This window comes from Panthera uncia, chromosome F1, assembly GCF_023721935.1.
Source record: "Panthera uncia isolate 11264 chromosome F1, Puncia_PCG_1.0, whole genome shotgun sequence".
Taxonomy (NCBI): domain Eukaryota; kingdom Metazoa; phylum Chordata; class Mammalia; order Carnivora; family Felidae; genus Panthera; species Panthera uncia.
The window spans coordinates 14,949,176-14,957,069 of NC_064813.1; positions in this window are offsets into that span (position 1 = coordinate 14,949,176).

Genomic DNA, 7,894 nt, shown 5'->3' on the forward strand with positions numbered 1-7,894 from the left:
TCTCTGTAGATTGGCTCTAGTTTGATTTGTATCCATTCAGTATTCTCAAAATTTCACATTCACTAATGTAGTAATGATCTAGGGTCTATCTGGCAGCTGTTTATTACAAATCAACAAACCCTTAATAGTAGGTTTTCATAACACTTTATAATTGACAAAACTTCTGATCATCTCATTTAATTCTCATGACTTTGTCATGACATTTTACAAATGAAGACAGAGCAATTCAGAGTTTAGTGACTTGTGCAAAGTTATACAACCATAAATGAAGGAAATTGGATCTATGTACTCTATACTGTACAAGTAGTCAAAGGATGCTCGGTTTTCCCACACCATGTTTCCTCCACATTCCTTCTCCCCATTGGAACAGCTCTCCAACCTGTAGGACTCACATCCCAACTCAGTCCCTTAATTATGTTAACTGGAACTCCTAATTTAGGCCCATCTCCATGGTTAGTTTTTCACTACTTTTTAAGTACCTCCAACACTTACATTTTTAATATTTTAGTTACAAAGAACTCTTCTTTCTGTTACTAATGCCAATCAATTTTAGTATCTACCTGAAAAACCAGGTTAACAAAAATAATGATGCTAAACCAGGCCTAACAGAAGAGAATGTCTAGGTCAGTTAGCAATGTCTGTCATGCAGGGGAGGAGATGTTGACAGCCTCTGAGACACACCTACAATTTCCTCACTTATTCTGCCTCCATCTCTCCTTACTATCACCTCCTTTTTCTACTGGCCACGTTTCCTTTAGTGGCTATGGAACTCAAGTATATTATTATATATTTATATCAAGCTAATTTTTTTAAATTAAAGCCTCTTCTTCAACTTGGCATGTCAAGAGTATCTACCTATTTATTTCATAGCAACTTTTAAAGGATTTGGTTGACTTTGACCAAATTTATTAGTTACAAAAAGAATCTAGATACACAGTAAATTTCATTTGTATTTCAATCTATTCTGACATTGACCAAGAAGGTAGGAGTAGGTAACTGTTGATAAGATTTTTCAATATGTATAAGTAATTTCAGTAAGTAATTTTTAAACAAACACAAACACAAGTTGATACATAAGTCTCAAAAACGCAGCTTCTCTGGTTCTTGGCCCCAAACCTCCTTTTTAGAGTTTTAGAACTTCATCTGAGTACCTTAAAAGGAAGAAGTTTAGAAAGCATTCCCTTATTCAGTGACAGAACATTAAGCCAAGGGAATTAAAGAACTGTTTTTCAAACTCTTGAAACTCAGCTACTTTATTTGCCCAGTCTTTAAGGGTGGATGTTTCATTACTTGTCCAATCGTAAGAATTATTGGAAATCCCAGATAAGGCGTCTATTTTAAGTAACATTAAAAACAATTTTTTTTACTTATTTTTGAGAGAGTGCAAGCAGGGGAGGGGCAAAAAGAGGAGGACAAAGGATCCGAAGCAGGCTCTGTGCTGACAGCAGCGAGCTCAGTATGGGGCTTGAACTCATGAACTGCAAGATCATGACTGAATCAAAATCAGACACTCAAGTGACTGAGCCACCCAGGTGCCCCTTAAGTAACATTTTTATGTTAGGTATCTTAAACTCACAGAATCATCCAAGTAAATCATAAGCAGTGTAATTCACTCTTGGACAACAAACATTTCTAGCCAAATTTCAGTCTCTCCATAGACACAGACCCCCAAGATAAACTAACTTTTGACACATTATTTCTTCAGAAAGGGAACAAAGAACATGTAAGTGTGAGTAATGATAAAAACTGGAAAATAAAGTCAAATTTACGTCAAGAGTTGATGGTATCAGTAGCATCTGGCATATGTCAACACACTTGTCCAAATCTATGACTCAATCTGAAAAGAGCCAGATTGATTCCTTGGATTTTGTATGGTTTAAATTAGAGATGCTGTTTTCTCTGAAGAAGCATTCATCTTTGACTGAATTTTCTTCTAAGCCATGGTGTGTGGGAAGGGAGGAGGAGGAGAAGGGAGAGTGAGGCATGTATATGTTAATAATGGCAAATGATAGACAAAAGTGGAAATCTTCCATCTTCTCCTTCTGTGGAGCAGGAAGCCTATGTCATGTGATATCAGGAGAACAAAAAGGACCACCCATCTCTCTCATAGGAGCTACACCCTGAACTCTTTTTTGTAGGCAAAATAACCCTGTTATCAGTTCATTTGGATAAATCTGTAATTTTTACTTTGGTATGAGTTTATCCACCTATTTATTCATTATTCATTCACTAGTCACCATACATTTACTAACTGGCTCTAAGATGCCTGAATTGCTGCTAGATGTTAGAGATAAAACTGTAGATATGACATAGCTATTGCTTTCACTGAACCTAGGTTTTAGTAAAGGAAGTATACAAGCAATTTATCAATTATAGTTGATAAAAGACAAGACAGAAATATAGGATTTAATGAATGAAGAGGAAGTCTTCCTGGAACCAGTGATAATTAAGACCAGAGAAGGTAGATATTAAAAGTAGTCAAAGAGAGAGAAGAAAATATTTCATGCAGAATAGAGCAACAATTTTAAGGAACCAAAAATAATTTATTCTGTTTGAGATGTAGGTATTTGATAATCGAAGGCAAAATTAGGTGGGCATGCTATATAAGACTGAAGAGACAGGTAGACACCAGACCTTAAAGTTATACATATATTATTTAGAAATTGTGTATGGCTATAAGAGATGGAAGTCACCAAACAATGGTTTAAATAAGACATGGGGTTATTTTTCTCTCATGTACAACAAATCCAGGTATAGGCAGTCCAAATTATCTTCATGATGGAGGAAACATTAAAGATCTCAGCTCATTCTTGCTTTCAATTCTTTCATATTTAGTGCAGGACTTCTTTCTATAAGACCATTTCAATGCCTCAAGATGGCCACTTTAGTTTGTACCACTATTCTTCCAGTCAAGGAGATTGAAAGAGAAAAAAAAATAACAACAGGTAACATTCCCCCAATTAAGTTCTCTTTTTGATGAAACTTTTCTAAATGCTACATTTGAAACTTTGGCTTTTATTCCATTGGCCAGAACTTAGTCATAATAACCATTCCTATAGCCAAGGGATGCTAGGAAATATGGTTTCTTAGCTGAGCATGGTTGCTCTCCCTAACAAAGTCAGGAAAAAGGAGAAAAAATATTAAAGGCAACTAGTAATCTTTGCTATGCCACACCATCTTAATTCTACCCTGTAGGCAATGGAGTCATCCAAGAGTTTCAAGCCAAGAAGTAACATGGTCAAACTTGACCTTAATTTTTTTAAAAGTTTAAAAAATTATTGAAAAATCTATTCTTATTACATATGCAGTCTATTTATATAATTTTCCATAAATTCATAAATAGGACTTCATAAATCATGTTTTTGGTGAAATATTTGATGCATGCAAAATAATATATATGTATGTGAACATTATGGAAGACAATAATAAAACAAATACTCATTACCCACTGTAAAACTTAATAACCAGAATATTAGGGGTGCCTGGGTGCCTCAGTCGGTTAAGCACCTGACTCTTGATTTTGGCTTAGGTCATGATCTCACTGTTCGTGGAATCAAGCCCCACATCGGGCTCTGCACTGAGTGCAGAGCCTGCTTAGGATTTTCTCTCTCCTCTCTTTCTCTGCCCCACCCTGCTCTGCTTTAATGTTTTTTAATAAACATTAAAAAAAAAAGAATCAGAATATTAGAAATACTTCCTCATGTTTAAAAGCCATCACCCACATAGTGTCAAAATACCCACACTTTTCAGCTGCGTATGACCATGCTTTTTGTAGACACATAGATAAGGAAAGGTGATAACAATATGAGGCCTCAGTGGCCTCATATTTTCCCCAGTGTCATGACTCATTCTAAAACCATACCAATAATAGCTACTACATAATTAGTGCTTATTATGTTCCAGGCATTCTTCTAAATGCTTTACACATATGAAATAACAATTCCATCAGTGATTCTGTGAAGTAAATATTATCCTCATTTCTGTTTTACAAACTGAGGCATGGAGTAGTTTAGTATCTTTCCCAAAGTTACACAGCTAGTGAATGGTAAACCAGGATTCACACAAGTCATCTGGCTGATGATGATGATGATAGTGGTTGGTGCTAGTTGCAGTCCTGGTGTTACCTTTTTCCCTTAAATATGGCTGCTTCTCTACTAGAATGTTAGTATAATCTCTAAAATTTCACCTGTCTCTAACATTCTAGTCTGATTCCTTGATGTTCTGAGGTTTTAAACTTGGCTTTGTGATTCTATCTATAGTCAATTTCTTATTTTCTCCAAGTGTTTTAGTTGAGCAATCCTACTTACTGTAAAAGAAAAATCCCTAAATCTCAATGACATAAAATACTGGAAATTTCTTGCTATGTAGATAAAATAGGTGTTTCTGATTAGTGACAAGAGTGGGGAAAGAGGCTCTATTCCAAGCAGTTAGTTACAAGCCCAGGCTGAAGAAGGCTTCAGAATTTCCCTGGGGTTTAATATTCACCAGTAGATAAGAGAACATGGATGACTGCAAGTGGGAGGGGCTCTAACTCACATTTCCTTGGGTAGAACTCAGTCACATGACCACCACTAACTGCAAGGGAGTCTGGGAGTCCCAGAAAGAAGAGGAAATAGCTTTGTTGATTAACTAGTAGTCTCTGCTACTGTAAACCTTACTTTTCTTACTTTTCTCACCTCAATGCTAAGGCTGACTATTTTTTTTAAGTTTTTTAAGCCTGTAGAATTTTCAGTAATGAAAACCTACAGCCTTACCACTTCACACAAATCAAAAAGTCTTCACCATTTGCTGATCATCCAAAATACTCCACTTATATTACTCATCTTTCTTGCAACCCCATATAAATTTGTCTTTACTTCTTTTAGAGGCTCTTATGTCTTTGGTTTCTGTGAATTAAGATCCTGCAGGACAGGAGATGTGGTTTCTACAGGTGGCAACTAAAAATTATTAAACATCTTTAAAATGTCATGAACTGCATCACTTAATCCTCTCAACAATCTAACGTAATAAGTTTAATTATCCCTATCTGTATGATGGTGGAGCAAGGAAGGCAATAAGTAGGGGACCTACAAGTAAGTTGTCAGCCAAAATATACAGCTGCTAGATGATGGTAAAGTCTCAACTTCAACTCAAGCCTCCATTGATTCCAAGTATTGGATTTATACCAGTTGTATTATTCTGCTACCTTTCTACTTCTTTCAGATTCCCCAGAACACCTAGCACAATGTCAGTCACCTTGTGAAAACAAAAATTGAACAAATACTTGTTCAAGTAAATTGAATTGAATTTTATATGTCCTCAAATTTAATATACCTTTAGTGGAAACCTATGCTCTTGAAGGAAACTCATATCATCCCTTCCTTGATTTCTTGTCCTTTTCATTCCTGCTTTATTTTTCCTTTTCCTTCACTTACATTCCATCAGTCCTTTTGTTGATGCTTGTAAGGTCTATGTCAGCCTCTGCAACCCCCCACCCCACCCTGAGAAGGAAGCTTTTATTTAGGAAGTTATGGCACACATTGTGCTGTCACTTAGCCACTTGAAAATTTCTGGCAAAAATCTTATGAAGAGCATAACTTACTATACTTTGAAAAATGTTCCTGTTTTATTTAACTTTATGGGGGAAAAAACAATTCAGACCTTCCTATGAAATGTGATTCTAGACACAATTGTCTACATGTATGCACTTAGCTCAGGACACTATTCTTTCTCCACGCTCCTCAGCTAGATTTTATTCCTCTTCCAGACAGACTCCTATCGGGTGGTATATGAGTTATCTTTTCAATTGACACTAAATTAATGGACAATCTGCCAAGCTAGAAGAAGAAAGGCATACTTTTTTTTTTTCATCTAACACCAGCTGGCTAAAGCCTCCTCTTACAATTGTCTTCTGCTCGTAAGCATATTGCTGGGCTAGAGACTCAGAATGAATGCTACAGTGTCCTTATATCTTGTACAAGGTACCTTGTTTAAGGAAATTGTAAGCAGGTAATTAGTAATGGTGTAATTGCTTTTTTGTGTATATGTAATTATGGTTTATGATGTTTGTCTAATAAATTATATCCATAGGAAGTAAATACTTTTAGAAAACAGTAAAATTGTGGCTCCTTGGGGAGCTATTTCCATACTACTAATCTAGACCAAGCAACACAAAACAAAAACATTTACTGGGGGGCAGGACCTGTATTTGTAGAAGGAACTTTTCACTATTTAATGACAAGACATTATTAATGAAGATACTTTATCCTTCAGATATTACATCACTTTGGGGAAAAAAGAAATGTGGACCCAGGATGAGAATTTTATTAGCAATATCAGTGTTTTATCTCTGTACCTGCTAAATCTCTTCAGGGTAAATCATTTATTTATTCACACAAAAAATATTTACTGGCCAACTTTATATGCTTAGCACTATGCTAAGTACAGAAATTCATAATTTTGAAAATAATAAGGTCATAAAAGAATTATATAATATATAATGGGAATTCAGAGAAAGGAAAAGCTTTCTTCTGCCTACTGGAATTTAAAAAAGCCTTATAGAGGAATTTTTTTCAAGCTGAGCCTTGAATGATTATTATACATTTACTTTATTCCACATTATACACAACAGTCTGAGAATAGCAATTCTAATATATAACTGCCATCAATAATGCAATTAGTAAGAACAGCTTAAAACATATTTTTAATAATCCTCCTCATTCTTCCCTTCCCATTTTAAAGTTATAATATACTTACATGTCAGTGGATATAGCCATTATATACCATAGTCTCTTCCTTTTAAGCCTTATGTTTGTAAAAACCAGGTGTTTCATGATCACAAGTTCTTAGGTCAATGTCTGTCTAGTTATTTTAGTTCTCTGGAGCTCATTTTCTAATAGATTCTTCATGAAGGGCTCACAGGAACAAACAATATTTTCTGAGTTCTTTTTTTTTTATTTTTTTTTTAACGTTTATTTATTTTTGAGACAGATAGAGACAGAGCATGAATGGGGGAGGGTCAGAGAGAGGGAGACACAGAATCTGAAACAGGCTCCAGACTCTGAGCTGTCAGCACAGAGCCCGACGCGGGGCTCGAACTCACGGACCGTGAGATCATGACCTGAGCCGAAGCCCGCCGCTCAACCGACTGAACCACCCAGGCGCCCCTTTTCTGAGTTCTTAAAAGTTGAAAACAACTTATCCATGCCAAACTATACTTGAATGTCAGTTTTGCTGGATATAACATCCTTTGGCTCATATTTTTTCCGTTGGGTCTTTTAAATATATTTTCTCCTTTCTTCTGGTTAAAGTGTTTGTGGCAGGCTGCATAATGCCCCCACCCCAAAGATATCCATGTTCTAATACCTGGAACCCGTGAATATTACCTTACATGGCAAAAAGCACAGTGCAGATGTGATTAAATTAAGGATCTTCAGATAGGGACATTATCCTAGATTATCCAAATGGGCCCTAAATGTAATCACAAGTATCCTTATGAGAGGGAGGCAGAGGCAGGTAGGGAGGTAAAGGCAGAAAACAATGTAATGGTTGAAGCAAGGAGAGAAAATGTGAGGTGATATGGGGCTATTAACCAAGGAATGAGAATAGACTCTAGAAGCTGACAAAGAATTTGATTCTTCCTGAGAGCTTCCAGGAGGATCTAGCCTCTTTTACATTTTTATTTTAGCCCTGTAAGACTCTTTACAGACTTGCAGACTCTAAAACTGTAAAAGAATAAATTTCTGTTATTTTAAGCCAGTTAGTTTGTGGCAATTTGTTAGAGCAGACAGAAAAATAATAGTGTTAGTGAGTCTGGTGATAATATTTTTGTGAAGACACTTAGGGAATTTTTCATTTTCTTAAGTTCAGTAATTTTTAAAATTCAGTCATTCAGGGTCAGTATTCCTAAGGTATG